This window comes from Rhea pennata, chromosome 5 (genome assembly GCF_028389875.1).
Source record: "Rhea pennata isolate bPtePen1 chromosome 5, bPtePen1.pri, whole genome shotgun sequence".
Taxonomy (NCBI): domain Eukaryota; kingdom Metazoa; phylum Chordata; class Aves; order Rheiformes; family Rheidae; genus Rhea; species Rhea pennata.
The window spans coordinates 11,051,877-11,071,812 of NC_084667.1; the positions used below are offsets into that span (position 1 = coordinate 11,051,877).

A 19,936-nucleotide genomic window follows, 5' to 3' on the forward strand; every position below is an offset into this window, starting at 1 on the left:
TTTCAGAAACTTTGTGTTGTCTGAGCACGTTCCATTTGTTGCCGAGGATGTTGAGACAAACTTACATCTACAAAAATTTAATCTCAGAGCCCATAGTTGACAGCATGCTTTGACCTCAAAGCTACCTTAGGAATGAAAACAAAGGAGAAGGAGAGAAAGAAGGGAAAAGAGAACAACTCTCCCCAACGATGAAGCAGGAGGAGAAGTGATGAGGTCCCAGGATGAGCATCCTTCCTTGGCTGTCCTCACCACCTGAGCAGGTGATGATGGTGAAGATGATAAGCGTGATTTCCTCCATGCTTTTCCCTAATAAGACATACTTTTCCTCGAGACCCACTCAAATCCCCTGTTGGTTTTTCCCACTTATGGCACTATTAGCCCAGGTGTCTGTATGTGACTGGGAAATGTTTATAAGATATTTAAATGGCTACTATCTGCTTTGCAACTCACTAAGACTTGCCTTTCCCCAAAGGTTAAACTAAAGGCTACGAAACAAGGGTTAGGAGAAGGCAAGGAAAGAAGAGATCGTTCTCATGCCAGTGGCCACCTCTCATCACGGGAGACCATCAGAACAGCAGTATAGGGGTTTGCAAGTGCAAGGCCATGAGGGTAACAGCACAGGAGCAACCGCATGAACAAGAAGAGAGAAGTACTGCCAGGGCAGCTTGGGTGAAAGCAGGAGACAGAATTGCAGATTGAAGGCCCTTCAGATTACAAAGGTTAAAGCATGTAAAGTACTGGATAACACACGTAAAAGAAATAGGCAGTGATAGGCAACAGTGCAATGTCCCTCTATTTCCTGTTTTTGTATCTGTGTGCTACATTAAAGATGTTAAAGAAATTACATGACAAAAGTATCAAGGCCCAGGAAAAGAGACTGTACTACCAGCTTAAACCAAGTAGCTAAAACCCCTTCATTTAATAAGGCTAGACACCAGAAAACCTCAGTACACTATGCCAATGTGCTTATTCCCAGGATGTACCAGTTGAAGTCATGTATCACTCTGTCCAGCGACAGCTAGTACTGCCTTATCAGGTGCAAAACACCATTTCAAAATTAATTTCATTTTAGTGTGAATGGAGCTGCTGACATCAAATAAACGTAATCATTTAAAGCAGACTTATGTAAACTGATGTGAGATTGTGTGTAAATAGTGCTTACAAATGGTAATTTATAAATTAGCCAGTATATTGCCAGAATGAAAAAGGACATGAGAAAAGAGCCTTGCCCTTAGATCTGAGAGATACATATTAAATAAATACTCTCAGCTACTCTTCAGCAAAGCAGAAATCTGTACAATGCTGGATACTGTACCTTTTTTAAAATGTTTTAACAAGAAGGCTGTATTTCAGTGATAATTTGTTATCTCTCCCAGAAAACTCACCTTTAATAGAGGACTGTCGCAGAATAAATTTCATTGTTAAACAACAAAAGCAGGTTTTTATTTAACATACAAGGGAAAGTTAGTGGAGAAGCTGAACATATTAAGTCCACATGTCTAAAATAAAACAGAAATTCCATTCATAGGAAAGATGAAAAAATATTTGAAGAACTTCTGCTACCTTAATATTGATCATTTTGTACTTTATGTTAGCAAACTGAAAATATATGGAAATATGAGAGCATTTTGGCCACCTGAGGTGCCAACACACAGTACACACAGCCCTTTACTTGCTTATGATATGTGTAGAATCATTTCATGTTTGAGTAATTTTAATGCTTCAGTTTACATGTTTTTTCTACCCTGCAGCAAAATAAGACAGTCATTTTTCCCCAGACTGCCAGACAGGTCTCAGAGAATATCTCTAGAGTTGAATATACAGCACAAAAATCCCCCCCAGTGAGTTTTCAACATTCAAAAAAAGGAGAGGTCTCATTCTTCCAGACTAGTGTTATCGGATGGATATGACTACCCTATATCTAAAGATGGCTTTGACAGAAGCAAACCCAAAGTCTGTCTCCAAATCCACAGGAAAGCCCCGCAGGCAACACGCAAGCTGCCCAGTTCGTCTAGTAGCAGGTCTGAACTAAACCTCCCTCCACACATTCAAACAAAGATGAAAAACATTTTCTTTCAGATCAAGATTCTCAGGACTGCAAAACTATCCACACCCTGAAAATCATGCAAAATGTGTAAAATTGTTAAAAGACTTCATCAATGAGGCTAAGATATATATATTCGTAATATTGTTAATGTACTGCTATGCAAATAGCCACCATCTTTGGTGGTAAACACCACATCATGCTGTTAAATTAAGAAAAGATTACTTGTTAGCAATGTATATAAATACTAGAGCCTCCAAGGATTGTTATAGTTTATTTGCCCTTCCTATACATTATCACATGTAATTTATTCACTTTAGGCACTGCCATAAAGAAATGTTGACCTTGTGAGCTGCATTTTTCGGTGCAAAGCAATCAGCTTCTGGCAGCTGGATTAGCCCTCCGACAAGTATAAAGTATCCTAAGATGGCTACTTACTTGCTTCGGTCCACATGATGTCCTAATGCATAATGGAGAAATAAACTCCAAACAGTAGTTCAGGTTCTAAAGGAGGTGGAAAACACTGAAGTGCATTTTTACTTTCATAAATGTGTAAAACCATCAAAGTAAGTCTCCAGAGGCTGGTACCACATGCAGTATCAAGCTTTGCCAACTGCATGAGTGCTTCAGTACCTCCTCTAATTAGATGTGTTTCTTTTAGCTGACTCTGTTGTAAGAAGCTAAGAAAGCAAAAGGATGCATCTTCTATCCTATTAGAGAGGCCTAACATTTAGTGAGGTGACAACTTATTTCTTTCAAATTAAATTGCAGACCTGGAATGCTTAGCCAAATCTAGCAGGAACACTAGAGATCTGTACTGGATGAAAATAAGGATAATAGATAAAGATTATTGTAAGTGAAGTAAAAGAACATTCTGTAATATGCTGTCGAGTTCTGGAGCTCTTTCTGTAAGTATTACAGTAATTCTGCTGACCTGTACTTGATGTTCCTTGCAATGTTCCCTTTTTCTATTAAGGGATCAGTGTTTGGATGGAAGTGGGCAAAATAAGGTCTAATTGTGCCTTTTTAAACATATGCTCCAAAAAGACTATGGAGAAGCATAGGTAGCAACATCCTGCTATAATTTCCTGGTGATCAGTAGCCATCTACACAATGTTGTTATAAAGATATGTGTACTGTCTCTAACTAAACCTTCACAAGATGGAGATAGGACATATTTGTAAAAAAATGGATGGATGTTACCTCTGGCCATCACAGGCTATTTGTGTGCTCCACCAAAATGGCATAAATGCTCATCTCTGTAGCAAACAAGGGCCAATGCAACAGGGCAGGCTGCACAGCAGTTTTGTCCAGGAAAGGCAGCAGGAAGAACAGTGGGAAGGCGAGTGAGACTCATGAGCTTGGGGCTGCATGTTTTTTTGGCAGTAACCATATGCCATGGGCCAGTGGGAAACTGCTGAGGCTGCCCCGATGGGAGAGGCTGTGATGTGAAGAGAGGTGGTGCCTGGATCCTGACAAAGGGGCCCAGAAGGGAGGAGAAAAGGCAGGAGCTGAATAACCAGAGGAATGCAGGGAACAGGGGCAGTAAATAAGCACTGGGAGCCTGCACTGGCAAAGGTACAGATCAACCTGCTTCTCTGCTCTTTCGCACACACACACACGTCAGGTCTCACTGCTCTGCTATGTATCTTAAGGGTAGAGTACAGTAGGAGAAGAGTAATCACTGAAGCAAATGACATGCTAAATTAAAAAGTTTTCAAAAGCTAACATCTTTAAGCTCTAGGTGCAGGTCAAAGCTTAGGAACAGATAGAGCTATGCCATTTACTGCACTGAGCGCAGTGGTGTGGCTTTCTGCGGGGGGCGGGTTTTGTGCATGTGTGTATAGCGCAAAGAGTTCTTGGCCCTGCGATAAAAGCCTCACTCCTTTTAGATGAGAAGGAGTAAACCAGAACAGCTAAGAGAAATAAAGAGAACCCAGGTGAGGCCTACAGAGACACAGTCGCTCTCACCTCCACTGTGGCAGTGCTTCTGCCAAGGGAAGTCTCAGGGAAGGACAATATCCACCTGAGCAGGAGGAGAAAACCCACTCCAGTGCTTTATATCAGTGTCTTCTTGCGCACCAGATGCTCCTGTAGTAGATAGGAAGCAGCAGAGGCGGGGTATTGCCACACTGGGCACAGAGCTTGCTGGCTTTGAGACATCTGAGAGCACTGTAGGGAACTTGCCTGTCAGGTGCAAAGACAGGGGACCTCATGGGATCTCCAGACAGCTCATCAGGAGAAACAGGGGAAGGGTCAATGGCTGCAGCATCTACCGGCATCAGAAACACTGAGAGATGCTGGAGGGAGTTCTGGAGGCCAAACTCAGGTGACCAGGCAGCATATTGAAATCCAAGACTTCCATAACTACCGTCTTTAAGAGACTGGGGCAATTCCATGCTCTAAGCCTGAGATGCAGGTAGTGATCTGGAGTCTCAGTGCATGAACGAGACAGTGATGTTGAGAAGAGGGGTTTAAGATATTGTACGAAATAAGTAATGCTTTGGGACAAGAGCAACCTGTAAAAGAAAGACGGCCTTCAGTCTGGAGTCAGGCTGAAAGTTTCAACAGATTATTTAAACTAAAAGCTGTGGAAAGCCAAAAGGCATAAAGCAGCATGCGATTTAGACTGTCATAGTCCAAAACGGGATGTAGCTAATGCTCCTCTGAAAAGGCCAGAAGAGAAAAAAAAAAGCCTAATACAATAAATAGCTAAGGTAAATCAGACCACCCTCTCTTGTTCCAGATATTTCTTAAAAATACAGATACTAAAATCTTAAAAAAAAAAAAAATCACCCTACTTTACTACTTTCTATTTTTTTCCACTTAATTCATGCAATAGCAGTTTGTTGTTTGTGCTACAGTATCAGAGAAATAATCCAGTCATGCCACAAGCAATACAGATACGCAACAAAAATAAGGCCTGCTAGAGTTTGTACAGGAAGTCAAGTGAGAAAAAATACATAAAGAGAGATACAAGAGGTGACACATCTTCTCAAATACATAAGGAGAGATACAAGAGGTGACACATCTTCTCATATTTTGTCAGTCTTCTGGAAGAAATTGCTGAGTTCTTGCTTGGAATTGCTTTGACACACAAGAGAGTGAGTCGAAGGTGATAAAAAAACAGACTAAAAAAAGAGTTTCTGTCCGCCTAAAATTACATCTTTCCCCACCTGCCACGAATTGGTAGAATAGAAGGAAGGACAACATTTGTCAGGAAGTAAACCAAAGTATTAATGACAGAAAATAATGTGAATTGCAATGATTAATATCATAAGCAATAAAGCATTTCAAATGACAGCAGTCCCCAGAAGTCTCCCACCAATCCCCAGTGACAGCAAAATGACCACGAGCAGAGGATAACACAATTCAGTCATTCCCTGCCATCACCATTTCTGCTTTGCTCTTGCTTTTGTTACTGCCAGAGTTGCCATTTGCATTGTCTGGCTGACCTGCTGTCTTGCTGTGACAGATTACATGATTTCTTCTCAAGCCAGTCTTCCACTCCAGCTGGAAGTATTCCATATTCTCCTTATTGCAGTGTTTCTATGGAAGCTGGCTCACTGCAAGGCTCCAGTTTTCATCCTTGCTTCCGGCTGCTAAATCTAATTTAAAGATGCTAAAAATAAAAAAAGCTTACACGTAACAGTACTCTTAGGAACACAAGTAACTGTACTTGCTACAAGGACAGCATTCAATCAGCTGCAAAATGGAAAAAGGTACAATACAATAATTATTTCACAGGTATTTCTGTCAGCACCTCTCAGAACATTTTGAGAACTCTTTTCCTGAGACACCAAGCACAGGAAACATAGAATCATAGAATCAGTAAGGTTGGAAGGGACCTCTGGAGATCATCTAGTCCAACCTCCCCCGCTCAGCAGGGTCACCTAGAGCATGGTAGACAGGGTTGCAGGTTGCATCCAGGCGGGCCTTGAAGATCTCCAGAGAAGGAGACTCCACAACCTCTCCGGGCAACCTGGTCCAGGGCTCTGACACTCTCACAGGGAAGAAATTCCCCCTTGCGGTCAGGCAGAACTTCCTGTGCTTCAATTTCTGCCCATTGCTTCTTGTCCTGTCACACGGGACAACTGAAAAGAGTTTGTCCATGTCCCCTTGACACCCTCCCTTCAGGTACTTGTACACATTGATAAGATCCCCCCTCAGTCTTCTCTTCCCCAGGCTGAAGAGGCCCAGCTCTCGCAGCCGTTCCTCATAGGGCAGGTGCTCCAGCCCTCTGATCATCTTTGTAGCCCTACGCTGGACTCTCTCCAGTAGCTCTGTGTCTCTCTTGTCCTGGGGAGCCCAGAACTGGACACAGGACTCGAGATGAGGCCTCCCCAGGGCTGAGTAGAGGGGCAGGATCACCTCCCTCGACCTGCTGACAACACTCTTCCCAATGCACCCCAGGAGACCATTGGCTTTCTTGGCCACACAGGCACATTAGTGGCTCATGGTCAACTTGTTGCCCACCAGCACTCCCAGGTCCTTCTCTGCAGAGCTGCTCTCCAGCAGGTCAGCCCCCAGCTTGTCCTGGTGCCTAGGTGCAGTACCCCGCACTTGCCCTTGTTGAACCTCAGGAGGTTCCTCTCCGCCCGACTCTCCAGCCTGTCCAGGTTTCTCTGGATGGCAGCACAGCCCTCAGGTGGATCAGCCACTCCTCCCAGCTTGGTATCATCAGCAAACTTGCTGAGGAGGCACTCCATCCCCTCATCCAGGTCATTGATGAAGAAGTTGAACAGGATGGGACCCAGTACTGAGCCCTGGGGGATGCCACTAGCCACAGGCCTCCAACTGGACTCCACGTACCGATGACAACCCTCTGAGCTCTGCCTTTCAGACAGTTCTCAATACACCTCACTGTCCAGTTGTCTAAACCACACTTCCTGAGCTTATCTAGGAGGATGTTATGGGAGACAGAGTCAAAAGCCTTGCTGAAGTCAAGGTACACAACATCCACTGCTCTCCCCTCACCTACCCAGCCAGTCGTTCCATCGTAGAAGGCTATCAGGTTGGTTAAGCAGGATTTCCCCTTGGTGAATCCATGCTGGCTACTCCTGATCACCTTCTTTTCCTCCATATGTCTGGAGATGACATCCAGGATGAGCTGTTCCATCACCTTTCCAGGGACGGAGGTGAGGCTGATGGGCCTATAGTTGCCTGGGACCTGCTTCTTGCCCTTTTTGAAGACTGGAGTGACACTGGCTTTCTTCCAGTCCTCAGGCACCTCTCTGGTTCTCCAGGACCTTTCAAAGATGATGGAGAGCGGCCTGGCAACAACATCCACCAGCTCCCTCACTACCCGTGGGTGCACCCCATCCAGGCCCATGGATTTGTGGATGTCTAGGCTGCCCAGAAGGTCTCTAATCCTTTCCTCCTCAACCAAAGGAAAGTCTTCCCTTCTCCAGACTTTCTCCCTCATGTCCAGGCTATGGGATTCCTGAGGACTGCCCTTAGCAGTGAAGACTGAAGCAAACAAGGCATTCAATAATTCTGCCTTCTCTGTATCCCTTGTCACCAGGGCCCCTGCCCCATTCAGTAGCGGGCCCGCATTTTCCCGAGTCCTCCTCTTGCTGCTGATGTATTTGAAGAAGCCCTTCCTGTTGTCCTTGACATCCCTTGCCAGACTCAATTCCAGCTGGGCCTTAGCCTTCCTCGCAGCATCTCTACCTACTCTGGCTGCATTCCTGTAATTCTCCCAAGTAGCCTGTCCCCTCTTCCACACTCTGTGTATTTTCTTCTTCTGTCTGAATTTGGCCAAGAGCTCCTTGCTCACCTGTGCAGGTCTCCTGCCCCTTTTGCTGCACTTCTTACTCATAGGGATGCACCGCTCTTGAGCTTGGAGGAAGTGGTGTTTGAATACTAGCCAGCTCTCCTGGACTCCACTTCCTTCTAGGGCCTTGATGCATGAGACACCACCAATTCGGTCTCTGAAGAGCCCGAAGTCTGCTCTCCTGAACTCCAGGGTTGCAATCCTGCATATTGCCTTACTTCTTTCGTGCCAGATCCTGAACTCCACCATCTCGTGGTCACTGCAGGCCAGGCTGCCCCCAACCTTCACATCTCTAACCAGTCCCTCTCTGTTAGTAAGGACAAGATCTAGCAGGACACCCTTCCTCGTAGGCTCCTCCACCATCTGTGACAAGAAGTTATCATCAATGCCTTGCAGGAGCCTCCTGGACTGTTTGTGCCTTGCTGTGTAGTCCTTCCAGCAGATGTCAGGGTGGCTGAAGTCCCCCATGAGAACCAGGGCCTGTGATCGTGAGGCTACCTCCAGCTGTCTATAGAAGGCCTCACCAACTTTCTCTTCCTGGTCGGGTGGCCTGTAGTAGACACCCACAGCAGTGTCCCCCATGTTGGCCTGCCCTTTGATCTTTACCCATAAGCTCTCAACTGAGAGCTCATAGCTCAGAGAAGCTCATACTCTTTGGATGAGAGCTCATACTTTGGAGCTCGTACTCATAGCTCAGAGAAGCTCATATTCTTTGGACTTCCAGTTCAACCATTACCTCAATTATCACCTACATTGCACATCCCAAAAACACACAGTCATCTACAGATTTTGTGATGAATGGGGGGAAAATAATCAAAAGTAGTACAGCAATTAACACCCTCCCCCACTCAAAAAAAGGAAATACAGTATTTTGATAAATTCGGAGTTTTTCTTTAAAGTATGAGTATACAATATAGTTTTGCTTTTATCTGCAAAACAGTTCAGATGGATATTCCCAGTGGTACACACACAAACTACTATATGATCTACTTACAGTTTCATCAGACCCAAACCATCAAAAAGAAGGTCTGTCTATAGTTCATGCCAGGTAATGCAGTAACAGGCTTGTCTCCACAAACACAAAGCAGCAAGGAGCAAACGGCAACTGGGGATGCCCCAATGATCTACTCAGGGAGACAGAGCTGCCAGGGTTGCCGCAGGGGAGCCCCCAGCCCCACAGTGACCCCCATCACCAGGGGGGAGGCTTTTTACAGACCAAGGGGGTCACTGCCCAGAGGTACAGGGCACATCCTGGGATGCAGAGCAAGAGCATTTGGAGATTGTACAAGATTTATTATGGGATGTTTAGCGGAAGGACCAAAGGTAGGGAAAGACATGGTTCAAGAGGGCTTATCTGGCCATGCCCTACACCTCATCAGCACAGTCTGTCCTGTCTACTCATTAAACTCCATTTCTAACTATTTTCTTGGCTGAGAGGACTCTATTCTGTGTGCTTGTGAGTGCATGGTGGCATATGTGCCAACAACAGGAGTGAGATCCCAGGTCATAGGGGCCTATGCATCTGGGCTGCCAGCAACTGGAGAGATCAGAGTGTGTGCACACTGCGTAGCTGCATATGTCAGTGTGCAATCGCTAGCGAACATCAAGCCAGACTTAGATAAGCAGCAAGTAAGACAGGAGGTTTGAAGTGGCCAGAAATCTGGAACAGATATGGCAGAGACCAGCAGGTCTGAGTTGGCTAGTGGAAGGACCAGGAGGTCCAAGTCAGCAATGGAGAGACCTTGGAGTCTAGGGGTCAGCTACTGGTAAGGTCATAATTCTGGACCAGCTACCAGAGAGACCCACTTGTGGACACATGTATGTGAGTGTGTCCATGCATGAGGCAACTGCAGGATCCAGGGGCCAGCTGCTGGATAGACTGGTTGTCTAAGCCAGTTTTTGGAGAGATCCAAATTACATACATTTGTATATATATTTTCGACTAATGGGCTTTCATCCTGATCAGCCAGGGAGGGAAGAGGAGGTGACCACTGGTGCTGTTTGAGGGGGGGGGGTTGTTTCTCAGAAGCACATGCTCAGCTTCACTAGTGGCTGTACCTGGGGAGGTGGAGCTGCAGCAGCGTCACAGAGCTACTGGATTTGTCAGTTCCTAAAAACTTAACAGCGACTTTTCTGAGTAGTAGAAACTTACACAATTTCCTACATCTTGAAGACAGTTTCTGATAAATGGAAAACTTACCTTTTCCAATAGCATATTATTTATGGTGATCTACAAACAAAAAATTGATGATGAAGGAAGGCTGAACAGAAGAGAGTAAGAATTCATTTAAATGTTCATGGTGCCTGCTTGTTAACAAGCTAACAAATGAGAACCATCACCACTTAAACCTTCCCAAGTGCTGCCAGCCACTCACATTCCTCCAGCATAAAGATCAGAACAATACCAGAAAATGTGCATGTCCCTCCCTTACCAAACAGATGATATAAATGGCTGCCGGGGCCTTTCAAGCTAGCGAGGGTTTATTCATTGATATAAACAGATTCCATAATGCAATAACTGACCTGCTTTGAAAGAATCAAAATCTACTTACCAACTGCATGTAAATGCAGAAAAACACAAGCATTCAGCTTTGGAAATCAAGGAGTTTGTGAAACAAAATTATAACAATCCCGATATGTCCTGTCTCATTCGACTCCAAAATGTATTATGTATACCAGTATGCAATCTACATGCCAATAAATACAATATATATATTATATATATGCCAATGCATACATATGTGTATGTATGTATGCATACATGTACATATATTCTTATCAGTATATTCAGTAGACAGCCAGGGATACCTTGACAATTCCAGGAAAGAAAATCCTGAGTATAACTTCTTCGGGTGGTGTGCTACAACCATGATACTGTAGAAATCAAAGCTAACTATATTGTTTATTGAAAAGCAGCCCTTTTTACCTGCTAATCCACTGAGGACACAACAACTAAAATCAAATGTTGTGTTCGTGTATTTTTATGTCTTCCAAAAGTAAGAAATTCTGCAAAAGTAAATGGCAGAAATACTGATTTACTGCCTATAATATCCAGTACAAAATCTTGATTTACCTAAACTTACATTTAAGGTCAGAATACTCAGTGACAAGGCAGTGAGATATACACTCACTGGCACTTCAGCTAACATCACTCACAGTGAAAAGCAAAACATGACATCTAGTTGCTTAAACAGCTCTGGTTCATAGCTGGCATTGAAGTAATCACAAGGGGATCGTAGACAGTAAAATGACTGGTATCAAACAGTTTCACTCTGAATAGCAACCAGTTAAACTGGAAACAAAAATGAATAAGAAGCAATGATTTTCTGATCGGACATTATGTATCTATGTATTACAGATGTTAAGCAGCTACCTTACATGTTATGGCAACAAGGTAGAGCACAGAAAAGTTGATTGAGCAAAACACACTCACACACACAATAGCACGATACTTAACAGACCAAAAAAAGCTCTAAAAATACAAAATACAAAGCTTGAGAAAAATAATTGTCAGAGAACAAAGATTCTGAGGAATGTTGAATCCATAGGTCTTTCAGTCCAGCTGCTAATACCCAGCTGACCTTAACAAAAATGTTCCAGGGTTACATTTCAGGGGTATAGTATTTTTGTCTCAACTTCCTGGAGGGTCAAGTATCCTGACAGCAAGCGCAAACTACCTTCTGCAACACCCAACAATTCATTTATAGAGTTGCTAATTAAGCCAGCTTTACAACTGATTCATACCATAAATCATAAACAAACATTCAAAAGCCTTTAAGGATTTTAGCTTTCACAAAGTGTCTGCTGGATAAACATAAGGAAATGTAAACAAACGGCATAACAGAGCAAGAATTTGTATATATTCTAGCAAGAAAATAAAAGCAGTAAAGCCTGCAAGACTGTGTTCCATATAGGTGAACATCCATTCTGCACAGTGATTGCAAAGTTTTATTTGATTTACCACCATTGGAACAGAAGTTACAAAACCTTACGTTACATTACAAAACCTAATCAGAATTCTAGTATCTGATTCTCATTTCCACCGGGTACACAAACACACAGGTATTTAAAGCACAGACAGAAAAAAAAAGGAATACTGAAAAGAAGAAAGGAGCTTACTCATATGCATATATGGAATGGGAAGCAGTCATCTTTATTCCTCAAGAGCAAGGATGGGATATCCATTGACCACCTCTCCAACATATATCTTAGGAACACTCTAGCATATAGTATCACCATAGTATCAGGCACTTACTCACATTATAGGTATAAATGATTTTCAGATTGTAAATAGTTACTTTTCCCAGTTCCTCTTTTTTAAAATGTAACACTGCTATTTAGGCAGCCCCTCAGCCAGCCCCCAGAGAAGGCATCTTTGCTGAAACAATAAGGAAGATTTCCATGGCAACTGGAAACCGCGAAGGCTCGCAGAACCCCTCTTTTTCAGCTCGCTCCCCAAATTGAATTTTTCATCAGTACAGAATTGTTTAGTAGATCCTTTGAAAAATACACAAAAAGCAAAAGCGTAATACCTATCCATGCAGACTTTATCCAAGAGGTAACATTAACCCAAATTACTGCTGCAGGGTTTTGGAACAGCTCACAGAAAAATGCACAGGGATATTATTACTACATGATTATTATTACATGCAAGTATTATCACTCATTATTACACTTGCCTGATGCTTCTCATCAGACTTGCTTTTCAGTCACTTACTACTTTGTCAAACTAACTATTCAGGTTGATCAGCAATGAAGTTAATCTATGCAAGGTGCCTGGTTTAGGAGGTTTCAGCCAAAACAGTCCCAGCTTTTTCTATGAGTGAGACCAGTAGAAATAAAACATTATCTTTTCCATGTTAGAACCTTTCGGGCACATTTTCTCCAGAGGTTCCACCCACTTTTGGAGCAAGGATACAATTTTTTTGCTGGAGCTATTGCAAATGTGCCTCCCTTTCCTTGAAAATTCATTCAGTCTAGCCTTTAACCATGTACTTGAGGTGTTTTTTTCCTGCAACAGTCCCTGCTTCACTCTTTATAGAAACAGCCATGGCACACTTCAAAGGTAGCTATTCCAAGATGCAAACGTTTATTCCTTATACTAGTTCACACCTGCCTTTACAAGCATTTTACCTGGATTACCAGTTAATTTCAGATTATATCCAAAAAAGATTTACGTCTTTAATAGATTAACAATTACGTTTTACATCTGCTTTGCACAATGGCAAGATGGGGAGATGAAACTTGGCTTCACAGACCGGGAGAGGCTGCAGCCACACAGCCAGTAGGATTTGCTCAGGAGAAGAGCTGAGCTTGAAGCCCTGCCTTGTGTTCGGCACACGGTGCAGGCAGCAAGGGTTCACTTTTCCCTTGGATATCTGGCATCTGTTTCAAAGCGTTCAACAGAGCTCCTTGTTCTCCTTGAAGGGAGCCCTTCCTTGGATACCATCCCAGAGCACTTAGAGCACACAGTAGGAATCTCCTGCCCAAGAGGGGATGAATCAAACCCACAGCTTCCAAGAAAGTGCCATAACACCTAAATTATAATTCAAACTGAGCCTCCTCAGCCTCCCTAGTGAAAGCTGCATTTCTTTCCGTACAAGACAGAGGAGTGAAGATAAAAGAGCAAGTAAATAAAAGCCTCATTCTCCACACCCCGATCAAGGCACTGATCTACAAGGTCTGGGAAGTTTCCTGGATTTGGAATTGGGATACATTAAGTAAAACATGCATAAAAAGGAAGATGCATACTCAGGCTTGGAAGGGGGACACTGGCACTCGGGATGTGACTTTCTCATTATAGCTTTCATTAATGAACTAAAGTTTGTTTTTTAAAGGTCTGAAAATAGATTTTTTTTAAGAAATCTATGGAGTTTTTAATCTACATGAAAACTGAACAGATTCAAATAACCTCAAGACCACATGAAGACTCTCAGATGTGGGAAACATGAGAAAAATTGACAGAACATGCCATGATAACTTGATATAATCTCACATAAAGCTAACAGGACCTGAGCATTCAACTGTACCCATGTTTGTACAAGCACAAACCATATAAACTCACTCATGTAACTGTGCAGTCCTAATGATATATAAATAATGTATGTAAATAAGCAAACTGATGGAAAATCAGTTTAAGAGGGAGAGCTCATATCCTGACCTGCTTCACAACTATTATTCCCAATTATCCTTTCCCTTCTCCTCAGAATAATGCAAGATATTATCGGCTATTCCATTTTGCCCACCCATTTTGTCTCCCTTTCAGTCTAAGATCACTGCGCACACTGGCTACAAGTGCTCTTTGGAGATCCTCTTCTTGGGATCCCAGATGTCCTCCCACCACTTGACCTCCACTGGATCCAGCCTCACTCACTTCCAGTGGCCTCTGCCCAGTCATAGCCCAGAACAAATACTCCCTCTTCCTGCTGTCAAAGATATGGTGACTGTGTTAAAGCACTAATTAGTCCCTATAGATTACCTCTAATGGGAAAAGATAATTAGCCTTTATAAAGCAATATTGCACTATGCCAGATTCACCTGTGAATCTGATGTCAAAAATTCTCTTTGGTAAAAGGAAAGCTATTAAAAATTCACTGTCTTTGAAAAGGAGCCCTACATCATTCCAAACCTTAAAAAAAGAAAGAAAATGGAAAAGGGGCATCTTCAATTTGCCATTCATCAGTTAACTTCTTGCCACCTATTTAACAGTTGTTGGTTACATTTATCCTTTTTCAAAATAGTGACAACCACAGTGGTAAAAGTAGTAACTCCATCCTATTCACCTAAATTTAGTATCTAATATTTTTTCCACAGTTAGCATGTACAAATAATTTCTTTTCATAAACTATCAATTCATTTTTGAATATCAGCCAAATGGACAGAATATACTAGAGCTTTTTGTTATTCTCTTTTCATGCTCAATGAGGGCGATGATCTGTATAGAAAAAAAATTCTCTAAATTTAAAGTTACAAATATAAATTCTTAAGTTTAATGAAAAGCAACCTGTAAGTTTTGTTCTGCCCATTTGACTTGACTGAAAGTTCTGAAGCCTCTATTTTTCTGTCTGCAAATGCGCCATGAATAACACCATTTGTGACCCCCCTTTGCAAACTGCTCTGCACTGCATCACTGAAACATATCTCAGTGCCAGTTGCAATCTTATCACACTGCTGATAATCCTTACACGACACTCTGTATATTAAAAGCCAAAGTAGCCTGAGATAATTCCCCTAAAACGAAAAAGAGGAAAAAGGTCATTGTGTGAGCTCCATCTCTCTTAAGATGCTAGAGCACACCTATATGGTCTTCCAGATGAGAAAACAAGAGAAAAATTGAGAACACTTAGTTTACACAGGGGTCTGGGTGGGAGGATAGAACACAAAAAACCACTTTCCTAGGGCAGTACAACAGAACTGCTGCCCAGCATGCTTCCTTAGGGTCCTCTTTACCTGTAGAGGCAATGCAGATACAACAGCAGCACTCTTGACCCCACAAATACACCTGGATGTAGCTACCAGTCTAGTAGTCAGCACAGGAAGCAGCCAGCAGAGTCTCTTTTTCCTGGCCTGTGGATCTCTCGGCAACAAGAGCTGGTCTGTCCTTGGAAGCTCCTGGTGTCTCAGCTCACCCTGTAACCATAAGCCCCATATGTACCCAGCGAACGTATGGACTACTACTTGTTCTTAACAGGTATTAGCTTGAATAATTTTGAGAAATTAGAACTCCATTTTTTACCTAAACAGTGTTATTTAAGGCTTTAAAATGAGTACTTTTGCAATTAAACAACTGCTCATTCCATTTCTTACCTGGACTAAGCTAATTAACAGTGTGAAAGACAGGAATATAGTCTCCATCCTCAAACCTCTAACAATTTTATAGTACTACTTCTAAGCCTAAATTTGTTTTTCCCCCTTCTTTTCACTGTTCTATCAGCTTCACATGAACAACAGCTTCCTTTCAATAGCCGCCGTTTGAAATTGCCATCTAAGGACCCTAGCCACTATTACCTTGAGTTCAAATCATCATTCACTTCCACGTGTAACCTGAATTAGTCACCTCTCCCTTTGACTCTGTCCATTTGGTGTGATAGATATACTGTAGCAACGCAGCTTAGAAAAAGCAAAACACTTCCTCGTAGGCAATAAGAAATTATCTTATATAAGTCAGGTTTAGTCTACTAATCCAGTACAGTTCTGTTTTGAAGCAGATCTCTACCATTCTTGTTCTACTATTGATTTCAACTACATTCTTTCAATGCAAGTTATGACATGCAAAGTTTGAATCTCTTGGCTCATTTTACTCCACAGGATGAAGTAAACTGATGGGAATAAATATTGACAGTATGCATTGCTTCTCACGTCATACTCTTCCCTGCTGCATCATTTTGATGGCTAGTGAAATCAGTAAGTCTTTTTCATGAATGCATGTTACTTTCCCTCATACTTAAGGTAATTACAAAGAAAAAAAAAGCAGAAATTCACCACATTAGCTTTCATTTTGCTAAGCTAAATAGATGCAATTAAGTCGTCCAAGAAAAAGTCACTCATATTAGCAAGTTGAATAGAATAGAATAGAAGCATAATTATTTTAACACCTATTTTCCTATAATAACTTTTTCTCAGAGGCAATAGATTCAATCATAATGTACAATTAAGCGGTAAGCAGACTGTTCAGTTCAACTCACTTGGCCCCACACCAGCATCATATCTTTTTTACACATGTACTTTTCATTCAAGTACTCCTGAAGTATACACACTGTTGATTTCAAGGAGGATCAAAAACATGTGTGGGTCAGGAGAGCAAAGTGGTAACTAGAGGCTGATGTTCAGCAGAGGTGTCCATTAACAGTGTTTTTTTCTATAAAGTGTTCTGTGCTCACAGATGCAAATACAGTTCAAATCATGGAACAAGAAATACTGTCAGTAAGTGTTAACTGGCATTTTACTCACCTCTCCTCAGAGTCGATGGCTTAAAGGCTAGAAATGCCTTTACTATGAGAACTGTCATTGCCAGCCATGGAGCTGCACAGGAACATGGCATTAACAAGGCCTTCTAGCTTCTTACCTACTCTGTACCTCACCTTCTCCACTCAATAAGTTCATCGATGTTTGCAAAGCATTTAAAGTTTCCCAGGTGAATTTCCCAATTTATATGTCCTGATAAGCACCCCAGATTGAAACGGCTTGTAAGTTTTCAATATGCTGTAAATCCTCCATAGAGCCAAACTAAGATGCTCACCAGGAGAACTATAAACTCACCAGTTCCCTCAACTTACCAGCCTTCCTGTCTTATACTGAAATCTCATGGTAAGCTACAGCCAAAGGAGGGTATAATGGATAATATTTGTTGGGTGCAAAGCACAGATTCAGCAGATTTCCCCCATCTTATTCCTCAGGCCTTGAACATTAAAATCACAGATAATCTGCTCATCAAGAACTTCCACAAAAGCAGTGGAAAAGGAACACTGGCAAGTCTGCACAGACTCAAAGTCTCATAAATAGCTGTTTAAAACTGTAAAAATCTTAGCATAGTGTCGTCACTTCATTAACTCAGTAATTCTTACAACTTATGTGAAAAACTCTCATCTTTAACTGCCCTAAATTATAATGGACTTTTAAACCAATATATATGTTTTGTCCATTCAAAACATAGAATAATCTGATTCTGTATGAAATCAGAATTTTTTAACAACTAAAACTATAAATTAGGAGAAAAAAATAGGAAAAAAAGGATCTGCAAATCAGCAGATTACTCTTCTTGGTATCTCTGCTTGGTTGTATCTCTGCCTACTGAGATCACATCCAGATTTCAGCTTTGGCAAGTTTGTGACAGTTACACAATCCTCTTTAAAAATAAAGAAAAATTCTAGAGTCTAGTATTATTGTCATCATTATCTAAAATAAACAAACAAATCGCCTGAGGATGTGTTTTCCATGTATTGTAAAGTAAACATAAAGAAGAACAGTTATCAGAGGAACTGTTTTTAACTCCAACTCTTTATTTTTCTAAAGAGGTATCACAAAACACTCACTGTAACATTGTCATTTCAAAACACAGGAAAAACTAATGCAAGAACACTGTCTACAGTTACAAGTCTCCCCACAGGTCTGAAATTGGAGAGAAAAACGTAGCGTACATCTCTCTCAAGACAGGCAGTCGCTATGAAGTTTTTCTGTAGAGCAAGTTTTCAAATTAAATTTATAACTCAGACTATGATTCTTCCTTCTTCAAGAACCTGGACCTCTCTGAGCTGTATATCGCTGGTTATGCTAGATCAGTATTCATTATCTAAAATGAGGCATTCACATTTATCCTCCTCCAAGCTCGAAGGAGAAATCATTTCATCCTTTTAAAAAGGTAGTGCTATTTCATCAGTATCAGAGCGGCTTGGGCATTCACTGAGATTGTGGGATGCATAAATTGCATGTTCTCCTAAACCTGCGAGGATTCAAACCCACGTATGCTACCGCTGAGGAGAGCGCCTCACCACCTCATGCTTCTGGGGGAAGGATGTCTTAACTCCTCCTGAAGGGCTTCCCTTCTGCAAAGAGGGACTCATCGGACCAAGCTGCTTCTGCAGCTCCACTGAGGCACTCTCCTGGGGCAGGGGAGAGCTGGATGCCCGCCCACACTAGAAGGAGCACAACAGGTAGTAGGTGAAGAGGAAAATTTTATGGTGCTTGTGCATGCAGAAACATGAGGTAAACATCAAATTGCTCTCCGCTGCCAGTGCAGGGACAGTGCTTGGCACACACGCAAGCAGTACTTATGGCAATGCATGAGGGGTGAGCATGCAGGCACCTAAATTCAAACTCCTTCCAGAAATCGAGGCTTCGGTTTCTTTGTAGCTTTGTTTCCCTCCAGCAAAGAGGGAATAACAGTACCTAGGGAGGTTATGGGAAGAAATACCTGTAAGGACTTTCACATTTTTAGTTGTTAGAACATGTATCATAAATATTCTTAAAATAGTGTTTCAGGACAGCAGAAAGAAAAAGCAAGCAGTTACAAAAAAAACAAAGAAAAGAAAAAAAAAAGAGTTAGTTTCCATCACTGCAAATTCACAAAGGCCACTGCACTTGCTGTCATATGACTGCATTTTCATATTGAAGAAAACATGATTCCCTTGCCTGTTTTGCTCTACGACAGGCCTAGGGAAGCTAGTGGTCGGGAAGCTTTGCCAGCTCCCCTCCCATCTGATCTGCAGATGAGCCCCTTATAATGGGCCCACATCTGTTCACACTGAGTCTCCCTCTTGAAAACAGATTACAAGAATGCCAAATCATGACGTGGAGCAAATCTTGCAAAATTTGGGGCTTTTTTTCCTTCAATTCCTAGCTGCTGAGGGTCTTATCTCATAAGAATCTCAGTTTTATTCTTCTGATAAGTTTTAAAGATCCATGCTCACAAAACTAAGCCTGGAAATACAACCCAAACACACACTCTTGAGGCTCAAAATCCAAAAGACACTAAAATGCTGACTTTTCTCATTCAATTTTGCAATTTTTAGGACATTGTCAGCAATGCTGAAATCAAGCTCTTAAACCTCACTGTTGGCTGTCAGTTTGTTCCAGGCACTCTCCAACATACAGTAAGTCCTTTTCACATACTACCAATGCTCTAAATAGAAAAAGCAGCAACTATGAAGTCTATACCCCCGTGACAGACAGGGAGAACTGAGGATGAAAGTCTCAGTGATTTACAGTAATACTCAGTAAGTCTATCACTGAGCCAGGATCTCAATCCTTTTCAAGACCATCTTTACCATCATTTTATAAATAAGTGATATTAAAAAGCAAGAAGCAGAAATCAGTATTATCATCAATTATTGTGACCACTGAAATAGATTTTAGCATTATCCAAGACCAAAAAAACCCCACAAAATATACCCTTGATAATAAGAAATAATGACCATTTGCAAAGCCTTTCTGAACTGAGAGATGAGGATATTCTCAGTGAGGCCTTGTGAGAAAAGCCTCGTCTTTTCCAGTAGTTAGCTTTTCCAATTTGTTATGGGTGGCATTTTACTGAAATCCAACTGACTGATCCCCCAAATAGTGCAAACTAGTCTCACCCAAAGGCTTTTTCTTTTTTAGTAAGAAATACAAATGCATTTCTA

General features: G+C 41.9%; 1 protein-coding gene across 4 annotated transcripts in view; it reads right to left on the bottom strand.

The window, feature by feature from the left end:
* Window positions 1-19,936, bottom strand: part of GPR176 (G protein-coupled receptor 176) — a 47,056-nt gene that overhangs the window by 25,344 nt on the left and 1,776 nt on the right. The gene's annotated exons all lie outside the window — the stretch shown is intronic.